This window comes from Podarcis pityusensis, assembly GCF_964106645.2.
Source record: "Podarcis pityusensis genome assembly, chromosome: 6".
Classification (NCBI taxonomy): Eukaryota; Metazoa; Chordata; class Lepidosauria; order Squamata; family Lacertidae; genus Podarcis; species Podarcis pityusensis.
In genome coordinates this window covers 16,661,092-16,675,879 of record NC_138030.1, presented here as the reverse complement: position 1 = coordinate 16,675,879, position 14,788 = coordinate 16,661,092, and the positions used below count along the sequence as shown (strand labels likewise).

Here is a 14,788-nt window from a genome sequence, read left to right as displayed (position 1 = left end):
CAGCATATAAACACATGATGCAACACCTGCAGGAAGAACTGGTTCATTCCCAGAGTTTCATTCCACTTTATTCATCTGAATGTGTGAACTGTCTCAGAGTCAATGCTTCAGTGGGCCTGATAGACTGTAGCCAATAAATGAGTTTTCATTAAGAGTCAACTGATCAGAAGGGCCCCCCCAAATAATCTGCTGCTAAATTATACTACATCACACTGCAGGTGGGAAAATAAAATGTTTGAATACTTCACCTGTAGTTTGAACACTTCGCCTGCAACTTTAATGTAAGAGAATATAGCTCCCTACAGCTACAAAAGCTAGCAAACTTTTTATACATGGAGAAAAGATTCAACCATTTGATTCCCCCACCTGGAGTCTGAAGAGATACACTCCAGCAGAACATTCATCATGCGGGCCTCTAGCTGATAAGAGTGTGTCTTTGAGTGTGCCACTTCAAACATTCGCACATTATATGACACCTAGGAATTTCTACCATTTTGTGCTGACTGCAGAATGCAGTAAGCACAGAAATATTGTAGCTATAAAATCAAGACACACCGAACTCTTCCTTCTGAATATTTATACTCTCAAGTTTCTTCTATCTCACCCTAGCAAGCACAGAGTCTTACTTGTTCATGGCCGACATATAACCCAAATTAACCAGTTCTATAGAAATCATGGACTAATATAGAACAATTTCTATGATTAACCACAGCTCTGAAAGATTATTGCTATTCTGATTAGCTGCAACTCTTCAAATAAAAACTAAACCTATTGCCAAGGTTTTACTAAAGAAAAAAGAAAAAGAAAAAAAAGGAAGGTACATGGAAGTAACTCCCAGGTGTTTATAATTCACAACATAAACATCATTGCAGTACAACTAATATTTAGCAATACAGCTGGTTTCTTCTTTGTCAAGATCACTATGACCAATTTAACAATGCACGAGACATAATTGAGCTTGGTGCTGTGGTTTAAACCACAGAGCCTAGAGCTTGCCGATCGGAAGGTTGGCAGTTTGAATCCCCGCAATGGGGTGAGCTCCCGTTGTTCGGTCCCTGCTCCTGCCAACCTAGCAGTTCAAAAGCACACAGTGCAAGTAGATAAATAGGTACCGTTCCGGCGGGAAGGTAAACAGCATTTCTGTGCGCTGCTCTAGTTCACCAGAAGCATCTTAGTCATGCTGGCCACATGCCCCGGAAGCTGTACACCTGCTCCCTCGGCCAGTAAAGCAAGATGAGTGCCACAACCCTAGAGTCGTCCACGACTGGACCTAATGCTCAGGGGTCCCTTTACCTTTAAGAAGGCAATGGTTGGTATTTGTGTTTTTTGACCAAACAACCAACATTTGTTAAAATAGTCACCAACCCTGACTTACCCAGCATATGCTATAATCAACTTATCAAGCAGCATGATTTCAAGTTATATAATTACAATCACTCGGCCTTAATAAGAACAAAAATTATATTTAGTTAAACAAGCAAGAATATGATCACTTCACGGCATCTGTGCAGCTCAGGAGCCCAATAATCCTTGAAAGTATAGGCCAAAGATTTCCCAGTGGGTAAAATTATTTACTCCATTCAAATGCATTTGAGGATCATGTGAAAATATGTTGCAACAAGTTTTGTTTTATTCCAAGTACCTTTCCTACAGTTTAATTGTGACACCTACAAGCAAAATGTATTCACCAGTAAAGAAAAATCACATGCTAATTTGCTTTCAGAGTAGATGTTTACATAATAAAACTGTATCAAAGAACTAAATGTTGTCTTCTCTGATATCTAGTATTGGGGAGGAAACAAGTCATTGTCCCTGCCCTAGATTTAGTGGCTCTGTAGGTTAAACCACTGTGCCGCTTGGGCTTGCCGACTGAAAGGTCGGTGGTTCAAACCCCCGGTCCCAGCTCCTGCCAACCTAGCAGTTCGAAAGCACGTCAAAGTGCAAGTAGATAAATAGGTACCACTCCGGCGGGAAGGTAAACGGCATTTCTGTGCACTGATCTGGTTTCACCAGAAGCAGCTTAGTCATGCTGGCCACATGACCCGGAAAAACTGTCTGCGGAAGCGGACAAATGCCGTCTCCCTCGGCCTGTAAAGCGAGATGAGCGCCACAACCCCCAAGTTGTTCGTGACTGGACTTAATTGTCAGGGGTCCCTTTACCTACTCTGGAGATCTCTGTTTCTTTTTAGGAAGACAATCCTACATTTAATGTTTACTGGACACCAAGCCAATGTGTCTGAAGCAAAACCAGAAGACTCCTAACAGCACAATCCTATGCATGTGTACTCCACTGTATTAAATGGAATTCACAGGTATGTAAGTGTTGTTCCTATGTAAGTGTGCATAGCATTGCAACCTAAATATATATCAGATGCAAGATCTGTGCCAGGGGTAGGCAACCTAAGGCCTGGGGGCCAGATGCGGCCCAATCGCCTTCTCAATCCGGCCCGCGGACAGTCCGGGAATCAGCGTGTTTTTACATGAGTAGAATGTGCCCTTTTATTTAAAATGCATCTGTGGGTTATTTGTGGGGCCTGCCTGGTGTTTTTACATGAGTAGAATGTGTGCTTTTATTTAATATGCATCTCTGGGTTATTTGTGGGGCATAGGAATTCATTCTTTTTTTTTCTTTTCCAAAATATAGTTCGGCCCACCACATGGTCTGAGGGACGGTGGACCGGCCCACGGCTGAAAAAAGGTTGCTGACCCTGATCTATGCTTTCTAAACTTGGACTGTTATTTTCAATATTTAAAGTGGAGAATGTGAGGTCCTTTTGATCAACCCAACTGACTAAGAGACTCATCTGGCAAAAAGGAATTTGTCATATTATCCAAAGTGCCAGAAATTGTTTCCCCAAAAGTGGAATGCCCTCATGAGCCAATTTATGTGCTACCCCCCTACTTTTCTAACATACACAAACAGGCAACACAAAATGCTATTTACTAACCTCTTTTGCTATGCCATTCAAGGATGCTAATTAAAGCTGCTGATATAGTTGATGTGAACAGTTCAGGAGGTTGAGAAAAGGAGAAAATTCCTACTTGTGGAATTCTTCTAATTCTTGAACAGACCCAAGGATTCCTTGCTTAGAGCAAAACGTTATTTAACTTGAACCAATTTTAAAAAGGTTAAACCAAGAATTCAGCTAACTACTGATAAACTACAAAACATACTTTTAAAGAACCACCACATGTTTGCCCCAGATTGGGAACAAGAATATAAATGCTACCAGCTCACTAACTTTGGGCTAGTAAACTTAAATTTACAATTGTTAATCCACATTTACACACACAAGCTGCACAGATTACTCACCCAATTTCTAAGGTCCAAAAACTTGATTACACAAGACATTATACAAACATGTTTTCCCCAATTCAAATACTGTAAGTGGTTACAAATCTCCAGTGATAGGATGCAACCTTTTTATACTTTTCTGTATTATTCATCTGCTAATTTTTATTTGCTGGAGCCTTACACAGATTTGAGTGTCATTAAAAATGCTCAAAAAGTGTTCATAATGAATGAATATCTTTTATGCCAAAGGCGTAGCAAATGTAATTATGCAAAAGGGGGGGGGGCAATTGTATTGGACTCCTGATGTTCTAATCAAGAGAATGAGAATAAAGGAGGGCTTGTAAGCTTAGTAATGGCAGCCCTGCTGTGGCAGAAATTTTGCTGATTTTCTACATTTAAATAGTAGGTTGAACTGGAAAGGATGACATGAGATAAATAAGTAAATGACAGTCCAATAGCCTTACTTATTTAATCATCTGAATCTCTGTGGAAGCAAGTAAACTCAAAGGTCAAGCTTCTCTTTCAAATTTGCCTAAAGATAGGAAAAGCTTAGTCATTTTAACTATAGGTAAAGAGCTGAAAGAAGTCCTTCATTCGCCAATAGTGTGTGTTTTTGTGTGTGTGGTATGAATAACATTTCGCCATACCTGGCATAGTAGTGAGAATTTTCTTTTAGATATTTTTAAAACTAGGCCATATTTATCACTACAGTACTTCCCTGGCCTATAAAAGCCTAATTACAAAGTCTCAGTTTTACACAGCTGCTACCATACTGAAAGTCAAATGAGATCTGTAATTTCATTTTCAACTATTTTTCCAAGCAAACATGCAATAATTTGCACCTTGATGCTGAACATACTGCTTGGAATTATACCACACTAATAGCAGTAGGACTTACTTTCAAGCAACACGATTAGGATCAGGGACGTGCTTTTCACTTTGATCTTGTACATATAGGAGACAAATAAAATCTTCAACCGTGCAATTTCATTGATGCAAAGTATAGCAACACTCTTAAGTAATGCAGCTAAGTGTTTGGGAGGCAGAGAGTTTTTCAAAGAAGCCCTAAATGAAACAAATGTGAAAGAATAGTGCAGAGTACCTTTTTTCCAGTCATATCGCCACCCCCTCGCCTTGCCAGTCTCCACCAAAACAAAGGAGATATTCCAAGCTAACCAATAGCTCTCCATCTGGAATCTAATGCAATTTCTGTTGAAGGAGTCAGTAGCAATCCTCTTAAAACCCCTATAAATATAGCCTCCCTTCACTATGGCACTTATAAAGAACCACAAATTTATAAATAACACTGCTTAATTAAAACAAATCCAGGAAATGGCTTCCCATCTACTCTAAAATGGGTTACCATTATAAAATATGCTGTGTTTTGGAACAACAACATCAACCAGAAAACCCCAACATCTATAGGTCATGAAAAAGTTATTTATGTTGAAACTTTATAGAAAAGACACCCATACTTTAAAATATGTATGCTGTATATGTAACTTGGGAGGAAGTTTTCAGCACTGGTCTTTATTTCCTTTAAGGAAGAGCTATTCAGTGGACAATATAAAATCTTTTTTCCCCCTTTAAAGGGGACATTCAATGTTGCAATTTTGCCTCACATAGAATTTCCATAGAGACATGTACCAAAAATAAGACTTGTTTCTCAGCAAGAATCGTCAGCTGCCATTAAAGCCACACCTTAAAAAGTTCTTACCACACAGCAGCCAAGCAAGTACAAACTAGTGGTGGCTCTTTTCAGAGCCAAAAAATAAGCTGAGCTAAAAGTTGGGATGATTTGGTATTTTAACATCAGATCTTAAACAGCTGTGGTAAAGGCAGAAATATAAGCCATCTTTTTTTTTAAGGCTCTAGTAAATGCATGGTTTGTGTGTGCTTTTTTTTTAACACACAAGTGTAGTCTAACAACCTTTCACAGGAATATAAATATTTAACATTTAAACCTGACAACACAGCACTAAAAGATAAAATGCCTTCCTGCTAAGAGCAATAGTGCCTCAGAACTGGAAGGCAGCTGTTGTTCCCCTGCCTTCTCTTTTGTTGCACCTAATCTCATGTCAAGTCATTCAAGCAGCTCCAAAGCGATGAAGACATAATTGAATCAACCTTATACATTTTTATTTTATATTTTAAAAAACCCACTATTATCAAATAGCTATATGTACATGCTAAGTTTTTCCAAACAGGCTAACACTCTTCTTTCTCTCCAAAAAACAAAAAGAAATCCAATGCATGCACACACAACCACAATGAAACTGAAATCAACGACTCAAACTTTGCAGAAGGGAATATAACTTGGTATGTCAGATCAATCAATAGTCCACTGAAATATTTTCTCAGCTACAGCTATTTGTTATGCATGATGATTATCTGAATAAAGCCTCAACAGTAGCATCACTTCAAGAAAAGCAAGGGAATTCTCCTCTCTCTCTTTCCCCCACCCCCAGATTTATTAACCATGCAACATATACATTTTAGTATTCTCTCAAGTGGGAGTTCTTAATAAAAAGAAGTAACTGATGTCCCATCACAAGCTGGCATGCCTATTGCACATCTTAAATACTGACTCATCAATTCACATAAAACTAGTGGGCGGGGGGGGGGGGCAGAGAAGAGAGGATCAAACTCCACCTACTTTCCCTCCCCCACCTCCAAAGAAAGCAGTTTAACCTACTTATGTGAGCCAATCCTTTCATGATGATCCAGAAAACAACTAATCATGAAGTCATAACATTTTTTTTTTTAAAAAAAGGCATCTCAAGTCCCAAATCTACAGAAGACCCCCTGAAGTGTAACAAAACATGGCGAGAGAAAACATTTGCAAGCCATTGTTATAAGAGCACTGTGCTCAGATACCTTTGCAGACACAAAAACCAGCCCCTAGCTGCCAACAGAAGTGGTCAGCAAGTCAATGCCTGCTATTCAGTGTGTAGTTAGGCGTTTTATTTCTCTGCCTTCCTGATCATATCAGGCAAGCTTCTCAAGGCCTAATACATTGTGAAGAATAATATGACTCTTCTCTCCCCCCCACGACATATTTGTAAGTGTGTTATTTCCTTCTGTTCCCTTCACATGCAGAAACTTCCCTTTTCACATTCTTCTGTAAAAGATTTCACTTCATCTACATGATTAAGTTCCTATTTCTGCTTTTGGCTATTCGCTAGACTCTTTCTTCTACTCGCCCCTCAGCCCCCCCACCCTTTCCACCCATCAGAAGCGATGTGTATATTTTAGCTTTCAAGGTCATTTTAGGAAGGACAAAAAAATAACCACAAGGAACCTTTTCGTTTTGTTTTTCTGAACCACAATGCCGAAGTTATTCGAACATCCAAAAGCCCTTCAAGCTAGAAACCCAAGACAGAAATTTTGCTGGCCACCACTTCAGAAACTCTTTTTAACACTTCGATTCTGATACTCACAAGGCGATTCACACACAGCATATATTATAATGGGGGAGGGGAGGGGTGGGCACACGGGACTGCGTGTCGAATGACTGCTTTTGGCGAATAGGTTTTTGTTTATTTCAACTGCAGAAATCCTAACACACCCAAAGTGAAGCCGATTAGCCAATAATTAATGTCTCCCCATATATAGGTAAGGTATCAGTATACGGAAGTCAGTTCACATCACCAAACACACTTTAATGAATTTGTATTCTCCTCCTCTCCTAGCAAAGTCTATTGTTGTTGAAGAGCCACAGCTCTTCTTTTTCCACTCCCCCTTTTTTAAAAAAAATTGTGTACACACACACACGCACACACACACATATATATATACTGTACACACACACACACACAATTTGAGGTGGGGGAGAAATAACTCTGCAACGCCCCGGGGCAGATTAGATTCCGCAGAAGCAGCATTCAAAATGAAACTGACAAAAACGGATCAATAAACTTTTCATTAGCAAATCTGAAGCCCCCCCTCCACCCGCGCACCCCCTCCCCAAACCATGAGCAAAACACATTGCAAACCTTTCCTCCAGGAACATCCCTGACTCACAAAGAAGATCCTTCCTCTTCCCCCACCTCCTCCTCCTTAAGATCGACATATCGAGTATTGAAAACAAATACCTATGTCTCTAATGGAAGTTTCAAACCTCTACTTGGATGGCAGAGAAAGAAGGAAGGGAGAGAGAGAGAGAGGCTGCAAGCCAGAAGAGACGAGGCAGAAATCACACACAGCAAGAAGTTTAGAGGAAGCGAGGCTAATCTTCCCCTTCCTCATCTATTTATCTTCCTCCCTTTTGGTGGGTGGGAGGGGTGGAAAGAAAGAGGAAGAAATATAGCATAACGACGAGACCTTTAAAATGGGGTGCTTTTTTTGAGGGGGGGGAGGGAGGTTTCTTTTACCTGCTGCTGATCTTCCTCTGCCTAGTGGTGGCTGTTGGTGGTGGTAGGAAGAAGATAAAAACTGACACAACAGGAGTTGCTGCGTTTGAATGAGAAAGAAGAGAGGGAGGAGGGATTCTTGTGGGAGGAGGAAGGAGGGCTATTGGGAGTTAGCTTTTTTTTTTTTAAGGCTGGTTGCGTGAGCTACAGCCACACACACACACACACACCTGATCCTTTTGGCTTTTCTCTTCCTGATACCATTTGGGGAAAAGGAGGATTTGGGAGAAAGGTTAAGGGAGGGCATTTCCCAACAAAAGTCATTGGAGGAGGAGAGATGCTGCAATGAGGGCACTGCTGGAAACCACCAGTCTTGGTGCCACCTCCGGCAACCTGCACAGAACTTTGCTTAACGGTTGCCATTAATTTGATTTTAATTAATTTTTATAATGAAATGTTTTAGAATGTTGGATTATTTGATTGTTTGATTATTTGTTTGTTGTTAGCCGCCCTGAGCCTGGCTTTGGCTGGGGAGGGCGGGATATAAATAAAATTTATTATTATTATTATTATTATTGAAAAGGGATGGGTGGGAGAAGAGTTAGGTGTATGCAAGCACACACCTGTCCACTTTTACTGGGGAGGGGGCGATTCCTCCCCAATTCAACGGCAGAGATGAATTAATGTGCCACCTTTTATGTCCCAGGGTTTAGCAAGGATGTGTATGAAAGGACATTTCATTTGCTTACTTTACATTAAACATGTATACACTGCCTTAATTCCAAAAGGAATGAAAGAGGAACATGAAAACACAATCGCACACTAAAATACAGTGGTACCTCAGGTTAAGAACTTAATTCTTTCTGGAGGTCCGTTCTTAACCTGAAATTGTTCTTAATCTGAAGCACCACTTTAGCTAATGGGGCCTCCCGCTGCCACTGCGCCGCCAAAGCACGATTTCTGTTCTCATCCTGAAGCAAAGTTCTTAACCCGAGGTACTATTTCTGGGTTAGCGGACTCTGTAATCTGAAGCATCTGTAACCTGAAGCGTATGTAACCTGAGGTACCACTGTACTGATTAAAGAGTACATACACATGATCATCCCGTTGCCATAGTTTTCTCCATTATTCCCTACAAAATTTCAGGAAAGGATTATGACCCCTCCCATATAAAATGCTTTTTAAAGTGTCTACATGCCCTCCTCAATTATTTAAAATTGTAAACCTCATCATCATCATCTTATTTGTATGCCCCCTTTTCATAGTTAAAGCAATGCTCAAGGTGGCTTACAACATGACAAGATTTACATAGTTACCAACATAACAAAAGTCTTAAGCAATAAATAAAACACATCAAAAAGTACACAACCAAATGGAAAACACATAAATCATAAAATCTAAAACTAATAATATTCCTTGAAGCAAGGAATATTATTATTATTATTATTAAAATTAGTAAGCCACTTTTCCATGTAAATATGCTTACGAAAGAACAACTAAAATGAGAATCAATGCATCATTACCATAACAATCAAATACCAAGCCGTTTCAAAACTTATCTAGGATGCTGTTAAGCGCCATACCCACTGCCACGTCGCAAGGCTTTGCTGAGATCCGCTGAGGCCCTGTGTAGTGAACAGTCCTTGGCACAACTACTAAGACGTTTAAAAAAACAAACCTACAGAACACAATGGGATTTGTGGGTGCATGCGCCCAAAGGTTGCGGCCTAAACCCCTAATCCCATAACTCAACACCTCCTTCCAGAGATGCCTCGTTCCTCATCAAACACACTTGAGCAACAACAAAATAGTGGGATTATAACATATATTGAGGCACCAGGCAAAAAACGTTTCTGTATAACCTGGGCCTTTGGCTGAAAGAAATATTCTAAAGTCTTTTAAAGGTGTTTGTGGGAGGTAGGGGTGTGTGTGTGTGTGTTGGTTCGTTACACATTTTGTGTTATTTTGTATTTTGAAATTGCGACCTGCCCTGTGATCTTTGGATGAAGGGGGGGAATACAAATTTAATAAATGATGATGATGATAACAATTCCCCAACGCAAAGTGCCAGCTCTGAAGGCAGTAATTCTGTTATTTTAATCCCTCTGGATGGAAGCGGGAATCCTTAAAGCGCAGTCCTATCCCCGACTACTCAGATACAAACCCCATTGAGTTCAATGGCATTTACTCCCGGGGCAGTGGTTACAAAAGCGCAGCCTAACGTTTAGTGGTTTGCCCATGGGCACATCCTCTGGAGAAAGGTGGGGAGGCTAGTCACCTTCGAGAGGAAAAATGACCCTCGAGCCATAATCCCATTCCCCCCCCCCATAGCAAAATCCCACAGGGAAAGGGGCTATTTCAGTGGCCTTGCAGGTTCCCTCCACAGTGACTCGCCCAAGCTGAGGAGCTGGCTTGTCGCCATGGCGGCCCACTCGGCTAGGCCCAGCCTCGTCGTCTGCCCCGCAGAGGGCAGGGCGCTTCGGCCTCCCCGCAGCCCTCGCCTCGGGGCCTCCTCCGCTCTTCCCTTGCCCTCGTGGCGCCTCAGCCCCATCAGCTCGGAGGAGGGAAACGAGAGATAAGGCCGCCGCGGCCTGAGGAGATCAAGGCACACGCGCGCGCGCCAAGGAAGGCGGTTGGGCCTGAGGGCGGGAAGGAGAAGAAGGGGTTGTTGGCGATGGGGCTCTTTCATCTAGGGCGGAGAGGGGGGCATTTTAATAAAGTTTCCAGAGAGAGAGACCCCCCTCCTTAGTCTGTTACAGCAAAAGACAACGAGGGGGCCTTGGGTGGGTGGCGGGGGGCACCTTAAAAGATTTAGCAAAATTTACCGTGGCGTCGGCTTCCGCAGGCTGCAGGTCGCTTCGCTTCTGCTGTGGGGATGCGGCGAGTCTCTCAGGCAAGACTAGTCGTGGCGATAAAGAAAAAAGCGTTATTACGAACCCCGAAACAAAGAAAAATGCGATTTATCTTCCTCCCCCCCCCCTCCATAAATTTGAGGAGGGTTTTGGAGAGAAAATGTGTGGGTTTGTTTTGGGGGGCGGGCCAAAGATTTCAGACGTGGAATGAAGAACAAGGGAAGTGAGGAAGTTATGAGGCCAAGAAAAGATGCTTTCGGTTTAGCTTTGGGAGGCAGATACATTTGTTTTATACAATATTGATTTACTGGTCAGTGTTGTCGCACTCCCCACTATGTGCAGTCACCCACCCACCCCTGAATCTGGCACATTGAGTTGTGCATGGGGCCGCACCCTCACAGGCTCACACCCTTGTGACATAAGTTAGGCCTGCTGTGGGGAACTGTTGCCTCCCAGATATTGCGGGCGGGGGGGGGGGGGAATATTCCCTATTCATCTGTGAGGCCAAAAACTAGTGTTTTATTGGGCACTTATCCAGGTCATGGGGGGGGATCTCCCCAGCATTACCTGCAACCCTCTGGCTCTCTGATATATTATTTAATAGTTATAAAACTCTATTTAAGCATTTGAAATGCCTTGCATTATCTCGGTAAGGCAGGCTAGTATTATTATTTCCAAATGGCAGATGAGGTCCTCAGGTTGAGTGATAGAGATTTGTCTAATAGCATCACTTCATTTGCCCCAGCTGCAATATAACATGTCTCTCCCATGTTGGTCTCTACAGCTTCTACAACGCTGTAATTCGCCAGCAGTTTGACTTTACCCCGGATGGCACACTCTTCCATTGCCTCCCGAGACAGAGGGATGGCAACCATGACTGGGGTGAGATTTGAACTCTAGACTGCAACACAAAGTGCAGCAAAAAAAATGCTATCACTGTATGGGGTGGTGCATGTCTCTCAATGCAGCTGAGAACCTAGCATGGTGCTGTTTAAAATTGGTGCATGTGAATCAAAAAAGGCACTGCTAGTACTTTTTTTTTAAATGTGTCCCTTTTTATTCAGTGCATTTTAAGTGGTGTAAGAATTAATTTAAAAACAATGGAGGACCAACAAGAATAAAGGGACTGAGCAACATGTAGGAGAAATAATGGTCACAACTGTGGTGAGGAGTATGGAGTTCTGTAATTTACTCCTTACTCTGACAATTTGGTCAGATAGAGCAGTACATTTCTAGAGCAGGCCATGCACTGGGCCTGAGCTGCTGTACCTCATCAATCAAAACAATAGCTTTCAAGGTTGCTTTGGAATAGTGACTAAGGTTATTAATAAAAGTTGAGTTGTTTCTTTATCAGTGCAAGTACATTTTGAGCAAACTCTTTTTCTCTCTGTGTATGTAAATTTCTTCTTTAAATAGTGAAGAGGACATTACTGTAAATTTTACTTTGTTTCTTCTATCTGACTTCCTTTGGCATAGTTTCAGTTAACAGGCACCCAACAACTGCAGCATTCTGTAAATTTGAAATAATAGGTATTGTTGTTTTGCTCTGTCCTCCAAGGCTACTGGAACAACAATAAACAGCAGCTGTGCAGTTTTGGAAGATTGTGTTTTACATTAATGTTGTATCCAACACTGTTACTGTCTTTACCTATTGGAATCTTGGAAGTGTGGCAGTCAGGCTGCATTTATTTAGAATACATTAACACTTTCCCACACATATCAATATAAGGATGAAACAAAAAGAGCAAAGACAGATATTTTCCTGATGACTGCCTAGCTTTAGATCTTTGAACACACGTCTACCCACTCAGTAAGGTGAGGCTGCACTTTAAAAGGATAAGCTGGTATTTGTGCTGTACCCTTCCCGTTTTTCCAGCAACCCATCCCCATACATTTTTCCCAGCCAGGCTCACTTCTGGCATTAGAAGCTACAAGGCCAGAGCTCAGATAGGCAGATAGAAGCTGTTTTGATGCACCAAAAATACATCTGTGCTTTCCAGCTGTATTCTAGCAAGAGCTGTTTGATAATGGCATGAACTTACTTGGGAGGTTGTGTACTCCCCTTCATTGGAGGTTTTTAAGCAGAGGACAGATGGTCATCTGTCAGGGATTCTTTAGTTGTGACTCCTGCATTGCAGGGGGTTGGACTAGCTGATCCTTGGTATCCCTTCCAACTCTACAGTTCTAGGGTGATGATGATATAGATGCTATGATGCCTCAGGACTGTTGTGGTAGGTATAGAAATATTTGTGGTATAGAAATGTTTTAATAAAAAATAAGCAAATAAGGCACTTTGCTCCCAGTTCCACATAGAGAAGCCTGCCAGACTGGCAGCTGAACTGTATAGTGGTACCTCAGGTTACAGACGCTTCAGGATATGTGATTCCGGGTTGAAAAATTAGTGGCATCCCTTTGGCATTTCCCCTCCAGACCAACTTGAATCCAAATTAGAACTAAAGAATGACCTGGCTATGTTTTAAGCCAGTAATGTGTACACAGCCTATGTACCCTGCATATTAAAGCACATTATCCTCTTTGGCGACCTTCTCTGTGCAACCAGGTCACTGGCACTGGCTGAGTGTGCATGTTTTGTCTGCACTGGAATGTCGTCTCCAAGCACCTCACGATAGACTTCCCCCCCTAGAAATGAATGTCATCCATTAATTTCTAATGGATAATGTGCACACTCCGAGTCATCGTGAGGTTTTGCTAATGTACTGTGATGTAACAGAATTCAGTGGGAATTTCTCAGATCTGAGCCAACTCTCTGAGCAGAGCTCCACCCTGTCACCTGCTTATCCCTGGTCCAGGTTGTTTCTTAACAGTGTTACCAGATACATAACAATTCCTGTTCATATATAAGACTGTTTGATTGATTGATGCCCTGCTCTTCAGCCAAAAGGGCACCTAGAGTCTATTGCAAGACAGTCCCTGTTCTCAGCTTTGCATTTCAGATGACACAACAAAAACGGAAAAAGGGATGTGGAGGGAGGAGGGAGGAGGAAGAAAGCAATCTCAGACACCCATTATCAGAATTTCAGTTCTCATAAGGACTAGCCGCAATGCAAACTTCTTGTTGAGGAATAGCTGCAGGCAGATGGTCTCTTAGCACAATTATTCAGGGCTTCTTAGTGAAAAAAGCAGCACAGAAGGAATTTCCTTTTGTGTACAGGAAGACTCAGGCAAGATCATTGCATGGGAGAATGTGCTGGAGACTTGTTATTTTTTCCCAGTTTGCTACTGACATTGCCCCAAGCAGGGACAAAGGAGAGTTCTGATCCTGTGTTCTTTCTCCTCTAACCACCCACAATATTTACATTCCTCTCTTTAGTGGAGGAAAAAGTTCACAAAAGATGAATTTAAAATTAGCATAAAAAACCTAAAAAGAATACAAAAAAACCAGAATTTGGTGTATGTAAGACAACAGCAAACAGCAAACCCTTAACACACTATGCTCCCCAAGTATCCAATGGATTTTAAATTATATATACATTTGCCTCTGTTTGAAAAACAGCAAAAGAAAAATAGAAGTGGACCTCCTGTGGGTCACCACTGAGAAAGCCCTACAGCGGAGAGCAGAATGTAGATCAAAATCTACTGCTAGAGTTCTGGGAGCTTTGCAGTAGATCAGCAAGGGATTTGCAGTAGATCTAGCAGTACTGCTAGGGAAGTGATGAATGAGAAGTTAAAGTCCCCACCCCCACCCACAGAGAGATATAAAAGAGCATAGGAGGAGGAGAATCTTTAAACTATTTAGGTGCAGGGAGCAGCTTGTGGCCACAAAGAGGAGGGGTATAGAAGGAAACTAAAGTTGGTGAGTGAGTGTGTATGAGGTTCTAGCTATCAGAAAACAAGAATCTGTAGGCTTTGGGATAAATATCTAATATCAGTAATCTGGCAACTTTGGAGTGTGACAGTATCTTGGGTGATAAAGAATGAGAGAAAGAGAGAATGCTGGGAACTGCAATTATGTAGACAGATAAGAGTACTCCCCTGAATTTGGGAGGACTGCCTTGGACTAACAACAGCATTAAACTATGCAGTATGAGAAGCTGCACAGGGCACAGGCAGGGGCTATGATTGAGGCACAACCATGTACCCTCAGGAACAAAAGGAGCCTGTGTGACTCAGTAAAAAAGGGAACCATTTTATATCCTTAGCTTTGAGATCAACACAGCGCTCATCCTTGTAACCACTATGCAATGTTTTCCATAGTATCCCTGCCCTGTTCCTGCAAATACAGTTTATCATTCCATTAGCAATTTATAACTAGTGTCAACTAAGCATTG

The 14,788-nt window shown here is 41.8% G+C and overlaps 1 protein-coding gene across 4 annotated transcripts in view; it reads right to left on the bottom strand.

Moving 5' to 3' along the window:
- Window positions 1–10,954, bottom strand: part of ZNF217 (zinc finger protein 217) — a 34,000-nt gene extending 23,046 nt beyond the window's left edge. Inside the window, exon 1 of one of the 4 annotated variants that reach the window (XM_081011069.1) lies at window positions 10,473–10,954. The gene's annotated coding sequence lies outside the window, so the exon portion shown is untranslated. Of the gene's footprint in view, window positions 1–7,389; window positions 7,551–7,668; window positions 7,783–9,230; window positions 9,855–10,472 lie in introns of those variants that run through there. The other 3 variants (XM_081011067.1, XM_081011066.1, XM_081011070.1) reach the window with 3 other exon arrangements.
- Window positions 10,955–14,788: the final 3,834 nt, after the last annotated feature.